This window comes from Suncus etruscus, chromosome 12, assembly GCF_024139225.1.
Source record: "Suncus etruscus isolate mSunEtr1 chromosome 12, mSunEtr1.pri.cur, whole genome shotgun sequence".
Taxonomy (NCBI): Eukaryota; Metazoa; Chordata; class Mammalia; order Eulipotyphla; family Soricidae; genus Suncus; species Suncus etruscus.
In genome coordinates, this window is record NC_064859.1 from 4,781,769 (window position 1) to 4,795,522 (window position 13,754).

Here is a 13,754-nt window from a genome sequence, read left to right on the forward strand (position 1 = left end):
ATGAAGGTTATATCCAAATGGATGAAAGACCTCAAAATCAGACCTGTAACCATTAGATATATAGAACAACAAGTAGGTAAAACACTCCAGGACATTGAGACTAAAGGCATCTTCAAGGAGGAAACTGCACTCGCCAAGCAAGTGAAAGCAGAGAGTAACAGATGGGAATATATTAAGCTGAGAAGCTTCTGCACCTCAAAAGAATTAGTGCCCAGGATACAAGAGGCCCCCACTGAGTGGGAGAAACTATTCACCCAATACCCATCAGACAAGGGGCTAATCTCCAAAATATACAAGGCACTGACAGAAATTTACAAGAAAAAGCATCTAATCCCATCAAAAAATGGGGAGAAGAAATGGATAGACACTTTGACAAAGAAGAAATACAAATGGCCAAAAGACACATAAAAAAATGCTCCACATCACTAATTATCAGGGAGATGGAAATCAAAACAACTATGAGGTACCACCTCACACCCCAGAGATTGGCACACATCACAAAGAATGAGAATAAACAGTGTTGGCAGGGATGTGGAGAGAAAGGAACTCTTATCCACTGCTGGTGGGAATGCCGTCTATTTCAACCTTTATGGAAAGTGATATGGATATTCCTCCAAAAACTGGAAATTGGGCTCCCATATGACCCAGCTATACCACTCCTAGGAATATACCCTAGGAACACAAAAATACAATACAAAAATCCCTTCCTAAAAAAATCCCTTCCTTAACCTATATTCATTGCAGCATTATTTACCATAGCAAGACTCTGGAAACAGCCAAGATACCCTTCAACAGATGAATGGCTAAAGAAACAGTGGTACATATACACAATGGAATATTATACAGCTATCAGGAGAGATGAAGTCATGAAATTTTCCTATACATGAATGTACATGGAATCTATTATGCTGAGTGAAATAAGTCAGAGAGTCAGAGAGAGAGAGAGAGAGAGAGAGAGAGAGAGAGAGAAAGCAGAATGGTCTCACTCATCTATGTGTTTTAAGAAAAATGAAAGACATTCTTGTAATAATAACCTTCAGACACAAAAGAGAAAAGAGCTGTAAGTTCCAGCTCACCTCATGAAGCTCACCACAAACAGGGATGAGTTTAGTTAGAGAAATAACTATGTTTTGAACTATCCTAATACTGAGAATGTACGAGGGAAATAGAAAGCCTGTCTAGAGTACAGGCGGGGGTTCTGTGGGGAGGAGGGAGATTTGGGACATGGTGATAGAAATGTTTCACTGGTGATGGGTGGTGTTCTTTACATGACTGAAACCCAAACACAATTATGTATGTAATAAAATTGTTTAAATAAAAGAAAGAAAACAGGTTTGGTCAGTGTAGAATTGGATTATTTTACTAGGTATAATTATTTTATTCCTTTCATTAGTGTTATTCTCTTTCTATTACCAGATCATAGGAAGTGGGCCTTAGCCCCTAACTAGAATACTATTTCCCTTAGGTTAAGAATATTTGTTATCAGGAGTAAACCAGGATTCCTGCTATCCTTTAATTTACATCAGTAATGACACCTAGGGTCAGAAAACTTGTTTGATACGTAAGAATTTTGTCTTCCTTTTATCCTGTAACTGAAATCTATTCTATTCTAGGTTACTAAACACCCTAAGCTATGTGTATTTGTTCTGAAATCAAACAATGTACATTGGGCCTGGAGAGATAGCACAGTAGTGTTTGCCTTGCAAGCAGCCGATCCAGGACCTAAGGTGGTTGGTTCGAATCCTGGTGTTCCATATGTTCTCCCGTGCATGCCAGGAGCTATTTATGAGCAGACAGCCAGGAGTAACCCCTGAGCACCGCTGGGTGTGGGTCTAAACTAAAAAACAAACAAACAAACAATGTACATTGCATTCTTTTCATGTTATGACTGCCTTTCTTTCCCCTTTACATACTCCATTGCCTGTACATTAAAATTTGTCATGCTCTTGCCAGAGATGTGTTGACCCCACACATACTGCGTGTGTTATCATTATTTCATATTCTTCCGCTTCGTGTTTCCGCTTATTTTCAGTGAAAGTCTATCTGACCCACTAAGGTTTTGCCTGTGGATGCAACACGTCTCCGGCACATCTTGTTTCTTGCTCTCCCCTCCTCTTTTTTCAAGCTACACCTAAGATAACTATCGTATGCTTTTATGTGGGCATGAGCACATAGAGGACTCCTTCATGAAAGCCAAACTAAAATTGTAAACAACCCATGTCCTCACATATACTATCCCCTCTCCCCCCCTTCAGAAATCCAACTATCCCTTCACCACCCAATCCCAACCCAATTTCTCACCTTATTAAAACTCTTTACTCTCAGTTCTTAATACATTAGGCATTAAGACCGACCTCCTACCCCAATAAGACATTACCCAACAAAGGGACACCCACTCAGACCTATACCTCGTTCCACGCAAGAAAATACAAAGAACACCCCTGCTGACTCATGTTGTATGGCCCTCCTTCTCACATTTCCCTAACATAGACTATTGTTTGATACCAGACTCTGCCCCCAAAAGGATCCCCAGTGCAAGAACTCTACCCAAGACCTCTGTGCCACAATTTTTCTCAATCTCAAGAACAGTGTGCAGGATGAAAATGCACCCTGAATCCCACACCCCACAAGGAAATCTCAAAAGACAACAGGGAAGCCTATACTTTCTTCATAAGTTTAAGACCTAAGTTTAAGACCTATATAATACTACCTCTTAACCTGTTTTTCCCCAAATGTAAGGTAGTCTCTTGCGTCATTTTGTTCCCTTAATTACTTTACTAACTCATTTTAAAAATTCTTTTTTCTTTATATATATGTGAGTATATATATTTTTATTTCTTGTCTTGTTTCTGTTTTCTTCTCTTTTATCCCCAAATGCACCAACAATATAATGTAGCACCATTTCTTCCTGCAAAGGCAGGAAAAGGGGGAAATTTTACATATAGAAACAAGCTCTTATCTACTAGGGATAATAACTCATACTTTTTTTACCACACAAGGGAACTTCCCACCTTGAACATGTCATGTGGACCCAACTTAGACTCCAGGTGATTAGACAGCAACCATCCAACCTTGAACACTAGATCCCAGACATAGAATCAACATAGTTCTCCACAACAGCTCCAGAAACCAAACTTCTTCTGGGATATTCTTAATACTGCTCTGGCACCAACATGTGCCAGTTTTGATATGATATCCTGACAATGAGGAAATGGTAACAACTTGCCCTAAGAGCAGGTTGTCTTACCTCACCATTTAATGATAAGATAAAATCAGAAGACTTGTCAAAAGAAGACTTTTGATCTGTGCAAAAGACAAGATTGCTATCTACAAATGACTGACTGTGACAACCATGACTGGGCAGAATGTATCCTGAGACCAATAAAAAAGCCCTAGTCTAGGTTTTGGCCTATGATCTGTACAACCAAGATCTGACTGAGACAACTGCAACTGGATACATAATGAAAGACTCTATCCCAGGCTTCATCCTACAATCAGCACAATAAAACCACCAACTACAGGAGACTGATTAAAACGACAGTGAAGGAACAGAACTTCTAGAGATCTAGATCTCTAGATACAGAGGTCTGATTTTATCACCCATGACAGAGCAGAAGTCTTCCATCCACCACAAAAGAACCTATGGAAGAGTAAATGAACATATAAGGAGTCTGTAGTTATTCCCATGACAGTATACTTCAAAGGTGGAGAAACCCTGTATCTCTTAGGCCAAGGGCCTTTCTAATTTCCCCAATATTTACTGTGCCTATGCAGAAAAAAAAGAAGCAGCACAAAATTTATTTATTTAAAGTAAAATAAATTTAAAATAAATTTATTTAAAATTTATTTATTTAGTTTTGCTATTGTTGTTGTTTTCATTTTTTTGCTCTCTGTTTTGTCTTTATTTCAGGACATGGTTATTATGTGATGCTTGGATTTTTTGTTTGATTTTTCTTTTTGTATTATTGTGGTGTTTCTCTTCCTTTTTCCCTTCTCTCAAACTAATGTTGAGAGCCTCTAAGAACTCCACCCATTTTTGGCTTGTTTGATTTTTACCCAATTTTATTTCTTTTCTTTTCTTCAAACAGAACCACAAAAACCTGAACCATCTTGTCCCGCCTCTCAAATTAAGGGGGAAATGATGGAGGGTACCAAGACCAAACAGTTTTATGATCACTAAATAGTAATAAAAACAATCAGACTTAAACACTAAATCCAAAGCCAACGACAAAAGAATTGATACCTAATCTACAACAAGCTAGACACAGAGGTGACCACTTATACTAGCAGCCGAGGAGTAATCGAGGGGATACGGGATGCAAGCTGGGAATGGGGGTGGAGGGAGGACAACTTTGGTGATGGGAATTCCCCTGATTCAATGTTAATATGTACCTAAAATATTACTATGAAAGATATGTAATCCACTTTGGTAAAAGTAAAATTTATTATAAAAAAAGAAAGTACAGAGATAAGCAAATTTGTGGAAATTATTTTATATACTTTTAGGCCATTAGAAAATACATTTGTTTTTATATAAATGAAAGCCAAGTTTTTTTTAAAAGAATAAAAAAATTAAAAAAGGAGGGAAGAAATTAAAAAAAAGAAACAAGGGGCTGGAGCAGTGGGGCAAGGAGTAAAGTGTCTGCCTTGCCTGTGCTAGCATAGGACGGACATCAGTTTCATCCCCCAGCATCCCATATGGTCCCCCAAGCCAGGAACGATTTCTGAGCCAGGAGTAACCCCTGAGCGTCCTGGGGTGTGGCCCAAAACAAACAACCTAAAAAGAAAAAAAAAAGAAAAGAGAAAACAGTAGAGTGGCAAATAAATTTGTGAAAATTAGAAAATTATTGTATCTCCAATGAAGTCATTAAGACAATGGCAAAAGGTTTAATAATATCTCGTCATTAGCTGTTCATTTTGTTATTTTATTTGTTTCTGAACATTAAGTGGCCTCAATTACATGTTGGCATCTAAATTGGTGTGCTCCTATAGAAATGTTCCTATAGCATCAAAAAAAAGTTGTCTAAGAATTCAAAGCACCATTACTGTGGCTTTAGTGAGGTGTGGTAACAACTGACAGCCCTCGTGGAAGTATGAGGATGTGTCTGTGGGGGATGGGAGAGGGTGTTCATACTCACTCCAAAATGAGCTGGAGATATCAGCCCAAATACCAACACACTTGAAGTTTGGTCCAATTGTTGTCTCAGAAGAGAATCACAGAAGAGTGGTGAGGCAGGACCATAAAAAAAGTAGTAATTGTAGGTAATCAATGCATCAAGTATGGCTTTGAAAGGGCAGGCCTGCCTTCTCCTACCAAGATTACCAGCTTTCAGCTGTGTAGCCAGTGTACCCATGATTTTTCCTGGTTTGGTTTATATTTATTGAGGAAAAAAAGTGAGTATGGTGCTGGCCCAATGTGAACATGGCAGCTGTGTTTGTGGGCATACTTATAGCTGCCAGTCCTCAGAAATTATTCTTGTTTTTTGGCTCAGGAGACCGAAGATGGTATCAGGAACAAAGCTTGGCCAAAGCAAGGTGAGGGCCCTAATCCCAATACTATTTCTCAAGTGCTGTAAATTAGTTTTTACGAAGAATATTTTTCCAGAAATGTGTCTATTTTCATAGATTTTTAAAGTTACCATTATCTAACTATCATAATCTTATTTATGGTTCTATATTTGCTGTATCTGAAATAATGGACATTTATATACCTTTTAATATAAAATGTTTATTTTCTCTCCAAGAAAAAAATGACTTCCTTATGTTACTTCTAAATTAGGTCACTTTCTCAAAATTTGATGTATTTTTACTATCCAGTTCAAGAAAAGAATCTTACTAATTCTTTCCTAAGTCAACAAGTTATTTATAAATATACTTTTACATATTTGAACATAGTTTATATAATCACTTTTTATTATTTATGTGTATTTTAAGAACTTGGTATGTGTGAGATTTAATACTTCTAAATTAGTTGAGACTTGACTTTATGGCCAAATATTCTCCCCCCATCACAAATTTTTTTTATCAATTTTTTAAATACTTAATCTTTTAGCAGACTCTGTTTTGGAATTGTTATTGTGGTTTCATTGGGTATTTAAAATCATACTAACTTTCTTTTGTCTGTTTCTTTCTGGTTTGGACTACATCCAGTGATGATGAATGCCCCTAACTCTGTCTACAGGGTTTTGTGCCAAGTTATTCCTGGCTCTGAGTTCCTGTGAAGGTCAAGAAACCATCTGTGGTTCCAGTAATCAAATTTGGGTCTTCCATGTGCAAGGCAAATGCCTCACTTTTAAACTATCTCTCCAATCCTAAATATTGCTAATCCAATCTGCTTATCTATCAATTCTTGGTAAATATGTGTTACTTAAGTTTTCATGATATAACTAACTCAGCCCTTTTATTAGTAGTCACTTACATTTTACAGTAACACCTTATTGCAATGACACCCTATTAATTTAGTCCTAAAAGGATATAACTATAAGGACACAAAGGAAGAAAAATTTTGATATAAAAAGGAAACTGGCTAATTAGTTTAAATAATACAAATTGATATGCTCTTATTTTGTACTTCAAGGTGAAGAAAAGAGAAATACCAGTATTTCAAGTGTATTGCAATGACACCCTATTAATTTTGTCCTAAAAGCATATAACTATAAGGACGGGTGCCCTGTTTGGGACATCAGGCGGGGAAAAGCCACGAATATATGCCTGCCCAGCGGGGCCCAACTGTGAGTGCTACCTGTAAATGTCTGTCTACTGTCCTCTTGCGTGAAACTCTTGGGAGTGGGGCAAAAGAGGCTCCAGCAGAGCACAGCCACTCTGCTTCGCTATGCAGCCGTACGCTCTTTCTAAGAAAAGAACACCATTGCAACAAGAAGGAAAAATCACACTAAGAACTGTGCTATATCACAGAAGCAAGCATTTCTCTCTGGACTGTCTTCTCTGTTGCATTCTCGGGCCTAAGATTTGATCCAGTGTGAGGCTTTATCCACGGAGGACTCCCCTCCCTTAGAGGCAAGTCAGCCCATCCAGAAAGGGCAGAGCCAGAGGAGTGTGCTGTCTACATCATATAACCAATGAATACCACCACAACACGTAGAAAAACACACAATACAAGTGTGACAATGGGGAAACAACGCAGGCCAGCATCAGACATAGAGAATGAAGATGACAATTCTGATGACCAGATAATGACCAACCAACTAATCAACCTCTCAGATAAGGACTTTAGACTAGCAATATGGAAGGTGCTCAAAGAACTCAAAGAAACCATGGATCGAGTTGAACAGAACACTAATAAGAACCAAGAAAATATGAAGACAGAAATCACAAAACTCCAAACTGAAATATCATGTCAACTAACAGGCCTGAAAAAGTCAGTAAACGAAGTGAATGACAAAATGGATAAGCTCTGGGACAGGGTATCAGAAGCTGAGAATAGACTTGGTGCTGTGGAAGATGAGATGCATAACAATTCCATAAAGCAGGAGAGATTGAAAAAAAAAACTTAAAGCAAATGAGCAGACAATGGAAAAATTAGTAAAAGAATGGGAACAGATGAAAATAGAAGTCTATGATAAGCTCAACAGAAACAACTTAAGAATCATTGGAGTCCCAGAGACCCAGGAAGAAAATTCCAAGGAAGAATCAATGGTGAAGAACATCATTAAAGAGAAACTTCCAGAGCTAAAGAATATAGGTGATCAAATCCTGCATGCTCGAAGAGTACCAACCAAAAGAGACCCCAGAAAAAAACACAGCAATACACATCCTAGTCACAATGACAAATCCCACAGATAGAGACAGAATTCTGAAAACAGCAAGATCAAAAGGGGAAATTACATTCAAGCAAGCATCCTTGAGATTTACAGCAGATATGTCACCAGAAACACTCAATGCCAGAAAGCAATGGTGGGATATTGTGACAAGACTGAATGCAATGAAAGCTTCACCCAGAATACTATACCCAGCAAAACTCACTTTCCGGTTTGATGGAAGAATACATGGTTTCACAGACAAAAAGTAGCTCAGAAACTTTACAGACACAAAACCAGTCTTAAGAGAAAAACTGAAAGACCTAATTTAAGACAAGACTAACCAAAAGACACACCAAATTTTGATATAAAGATGGCATTAAATCCCAGGACAATTCTTTCTCTCAACGTCAATGGACTAAATGCACCAGTCAAGAGACACAGAGTGGCTAAATGGATCAAAAAACTCAATCCAACCTTCTGCTGCCTACAAGAAATGCACCTGAATAGTCAGCACAAAAATAGACTCAAAAAAAAGGCTGGAGAAAAATTATCCAAGGAAACAACACCCATAAAAAAGCTGGAGTGGCCATAATAATATCAGATAATGCAAACTTTATACTCAGGAAGGTTGTAAGGGACAAAGATGGACATTTTATATTAATCAAGGGGTATGTAGAGCAGGAAGAAATAACTCTCCTAAACATATATGCACCGAATGAGGGGCCAGCAAAATATTTAATACAACTGTTGACAAATCTGAAAAATAATATCAATAACAACACAATAATTGTGGGGGACCTTAACGTGGCTTTGTCAACACTGGATAGGTCAACCAGGCTGAAACCCAACAAGAATATACTAGACCTGAGGAGAGAAATGGAAGAAAGAGGCCTAGTGGATATATACAGGACACTCCATGCCCAAAAACCTGGATACACATTCTTCTCCAATGTACATGGGACATTCTCCAGGATAGACTACATGCTGGCACATAAAACATACCTCCATAATATCAAGAGGACAGAAATTTTGCAGACTACCTTTGCTGACCACAAGGCTCTGAAATTATTTGTGAATTCCAAAGGGACTCAGAAGAAAAACCTTAACACCTGGAAGTTAAACAGCCTCATACTGAATAACCAGTGGGTCCAAGATGAAATCAAGGAGGAAATCAAAAGGTTCCTGGAGACAAATGACAATAAAGACACAAACTATCAGAACTATGGGACACAGCAAAAGCAGTACGAGAGGAAAATTTATAGCTTTGCAAGCACACATCAGGAAGGAAGAAGGAGTTTACCTGAGTTGCTTAATGACACAGCTAACAGAACTAGAAAGTGCTCAACAAAAGGACCCAAAAATAGGAAGACAGAAGGAAATAACAAAGCTGAGAGCAGAAATCAATGAAGTGGAAACCCAAAAAACAATCCAAAAGATCAACGAAAGCAGAAGATGGTTCTTTGAAAAAATAAACAAGATTGATAGACCACTGGCAAACCTAACAAAGAAAGAGAGAGAAACTTGATAACTCGTATTAGGAATGAAAAAGAAGAGATCACTACTGATATGACAGAGATTCAAAGGGTAATCATAAACTACTTTGAGAAACTCTACGCCACTAAAAATGAGAACCTGGAAGAAATGGATAAATTCTTGGACTCTTATAATCTTCCACGGTTGAAGGAAGAGGATGTAGCATATCTAAACACCCCCATCACCATTGATGAAATTAAAACGGTAATCAAAGGTCTGCCGAAAAAAAAAAGCCCAGGCCTAGATGGATTCACTAATGAATTCTTTCAAACTTTCCAAGAGGAACTACTACCAATACTGGCAAGATTCTTTCATGAAATTGAACAAACGAAAACACTTCCAAATAGCTTTTATGAAGCCAACATCACCTTGATAACGAAACCAGACAGAGATGCTACAAAAAAAGAAAATTAGAGACCAATATCGCTGATGAATGCAGATGCAAAGATCCTCAACAAAATCCTGGCAAATAGGATTCAATGCCTCATTAAGAAGATCATCCACTATGATCAAGTAGGTTTCATCCCAGGAATGCAAGGATGGTTTAACATCCGTAAATCTATCAACATCATACACAACATCAATAACAAGAAAAACAAAAACCACATGATCATATCAATAGAGGCAGAGAAAGCATTTGATAAGGTCCAACACCCATTCTTGATCAAAACTCTCAGCAAGATGGGAATGGAAGGAACCTTTCTCAATATAGTTGAAGCCATCTATCACAAGCCAATGGCAAATATTATCCTCAACGGAGAAAAACTAAAAGCCTTCCCTCTAAATTCTGGCACAAGACAAGGCTGTCCTCTCTCACCACTCCTATTCAACATAGAACTGGAAGTACTTGCTATAGCGATTAGGCAAGAAAAAGATATCAAGGGAATCCAGATAGGAAAGGAAGAAGTCAAGCTCTCAGTGTTTGCAGATGACATGATACTCTACTTAGAAAACACTAAAGACTGTACCAAAAAGCTTCTAGAAACAGTAGACTCATATAGCAAGGTGGCAGGCTACAAAATTAACACACAAAAATCAATGGCCTTTCTATACACCAATAGTAATAAGGAAGAAATGGAGATTAAGAAAACAACCCCATTCACAATAGTGCCACACAAACTCAAATATCTTGGAATCAACTTGACTAAAAATGTGAAGGACCTATACAAAGAAAACTATAAAACTCTGCTCCAAAAAATAAGAGAGGACACGCGGAAATGGAAACGCATACCCTGCTCATGGATTGGCAGGATTAACATCATGAAAATGGCAATACTCCCCAAGGCATTATACATATTTAATGCTATCCCACTAAAGATACCCATGATATTCTTCAAAGAAGTGGATCAGGCACTTTTGAAATTTGTTTGGAACAATAAACACCCTCATCATTGGGAAACAATAAACACCCTCAATCATTGGGAAAAAGAATATGGGAGGAATTACTTTCCCCAACTTTAAACTGTACTACAAAGCAATAGTTATCAAAACAGCATGGTATTGAAATAAGGACAGGCCCTCTGATCAGTGGAATAGGCTTGAATACTCAGAAAATGTTCCCCAGACATACTATCAACTAATTTTTGATAAAGGAGCAGGAAACCCTAAATGGAGCAGGGAAAGCCTCTTCAACAAGTGGTGTTGGCACAATTGGATAGCCGCTTGCAAAAAATTTAACTTAGACCCCCAGCTATCATCATGTACGAAGGTAAAATCCAAATGGATTAAAGATCTCGGTATCAGCCCCCAAACCATAAGATATATAGAACAGCGCATAGGCAAGACACTCCAGGATATTACAGGCATCTTCAAGGAGGAAACTGCACTCTCCAAGCAAGTGAAATCAGAGATTAACAGATGGGAATATATTAAGCTGAGAAGCTTCTGCACCTCAAAGGAAATAGTGCCCAGGATACAAGAGCCACCCACTGAGTGGGAGAAACTATTCACCCAATACCCATCAGATAAGGGGCTAATCTCCAAAATATACAAGGCACTGACAGAACTTCACAAGAAAAAAACATCTAATCCCATCAAAAAATGGGGAGAAGAAATGAACAGACACTTTGACAAAGAAGAAATACAAATGGCCAAAAGACACATGAAAAAGTGCTCCACATCACTAATCATCAGGGAGATGCATATCAAAACAATGATGAGATACCACCTCACACCCCAGAGAATGGCACACGTCACAAAGAATGAGAATAAACAGTGTTGGCAGGGATGTGGAGAGAAAGGAACTCTTATCCACTGCTGGTGGCAATGCCGTCTAGTTCAACCTTTATGGAAAGCGATATGGAGATTCCTCCAAAAAGTTGAAATCGAGCTCCCATATGATCCAGCTATACCACTCCTAGGAATATACCCTAGAAACACAAAAATACAGTACAAAAACCTCTTCCTTACACCTATATTCATTGCAACACTATTTACCATAGCAAGAGTCTGGAAACAACCAAGATGCCCTTCAACAGACGAATGGCTAAAGAAACTGTGGTACATATACACAATGGAATATTATGCAGCTGTCAGGAGAGATGAAGTCATGAAATTTTCCTATACATGGATGTACATGGAATCTATTATGCTGAGTGAAATAAGTCAGAGAGAGAGAGAAAAATGCAGAATGGTCTCACTCATCTATGGGTTTTAAGAAAAATGAAAGACATTCTTGCAATTATAATTTTCAGACACAAAAGAGAAAAGAGCTGGAAGTTCCAGCTCACTACAGGAAGCTCACCACAAAGAGTGATGAGTTTAGTTAGAGAAATAACTACATTTTGAACTTTCCTAATAATGAAAATGTATGAGGGAAATGGAGAGCCTGTTTAGAGTACAGGCGGGGTCGGGTGTGGAGGAAGGAGACTTAGGACATTGGTGATGGGAATGTTGCACTGGTGATGGGTGGTGTTCTTTACATGACTGAAACCCAAACACAATCATGTATGTGATCAATATGTTTAAATAAAAAAAACTATAAGGACACAAAGGAAGAAAAAATTTGATATAAAAAAGGAAACTGCCTAATTAGTTTAAATAATAGAAATTGATATGCTCTAATTTTGTACTTTAAGGTGAAGAAAATGGAAATACCAGTATTTCAAGTGTATACATCTCTAATTAGAAAGCAGATAAACATAATTTGAATTTAACCAAAATCATGCAACACACATGTTTGTTTTGTTTGTTTCTAACATAATGAACACTGGTGACTACAATGAAATAAAATAATAAGTGTTTCAGAATATTTATCTATGCTCATGAATTGAGTCAATATTATCAAAATCATCCCCTTATATAAATTACTATATATTCACTGCAATCCCTACCCAAATCTAGACAAAATTCTTTAAGGACTTAGGACAATCAGTTATAAAGACCTAGGATAGCTAAATTCATATTGAAAAACAAGAAACCGGGAGGCATCTCATTACCTAACTTGAAGCTTTACTATAAAGATGTAGTGAACAAAACAGCATAGTATTAGAAGACAGACTTTCAGACAAATAAATCGAAGTAGAATATCCAGTGACAAACTCAAGTATATATGGTCAATTAATCTTTGACAAAGGAGTCAGGAACTTGAAATGGAATAAAGACAGTCATCATAAAAATTGTTGGAAAATTTATCTATATTTATTTATTTTTTCTTCCTTTGTTTTCTTTCTTTATGTGCTCTGCCATGTTTTTTATCTCAAGACCATGGCTTTTATGTGGTACTTATCTTTATTATTGGAGTGCTCATTAGATATTTTACTTGACACTTCTTTTTGTACTGTTGTGGTGTTTCACCTTCTTTTTCTCCTTCGTCTCTTAAACCTAGGATGAGAGCCTCTAGAAGGACTCCGCCCATTTTCGGCGTATTTTATTTTTTTCCCAGTTTATTACTTTTCTCTTCTTCAAACAAAACCACATAACTTGAACTATCCAGTCCCCGCCTCCCAATTAGAGTGGGAAATAAGGGAGGTACCAAGACCAAACAGGTGTAAGACCACTAAGTAGTAAGCTAGGCACAGAGGGGACCACTTATTCTAGCAGCCTCGGGGGTGAGGGAGGAGGATATGTGAGGTAGGAGGGGAACAGAGGTGGAGGGAGGACAATTTGGCAATGGGAATTTCTCTAAAATATTATTGTCAATGATATGTAAGCCAATATAAGTAAAATAAAAATTATATTAAAAATTGTTGGAAAACTGAATATCCACATATAAGAAATTAAAGATTTCACACATTACATAAAAGCCAACTCAGAGTGAATTAAAGAACTTGGTATTATAACCATATCCATAAAATTCATTGAGGAAAACATGCAGAATATGCCTTAGAAGTCTTCAATGATAGGACACCAATGGAAAGAACTATAGAATTAAATCTGAATAAATGGGACTAGACTAAGTTTCTGTATGGCAAAAGAAACATGGGCTAAAAACAAAAGACAGTTAACTGAGTGGGAGAAAAT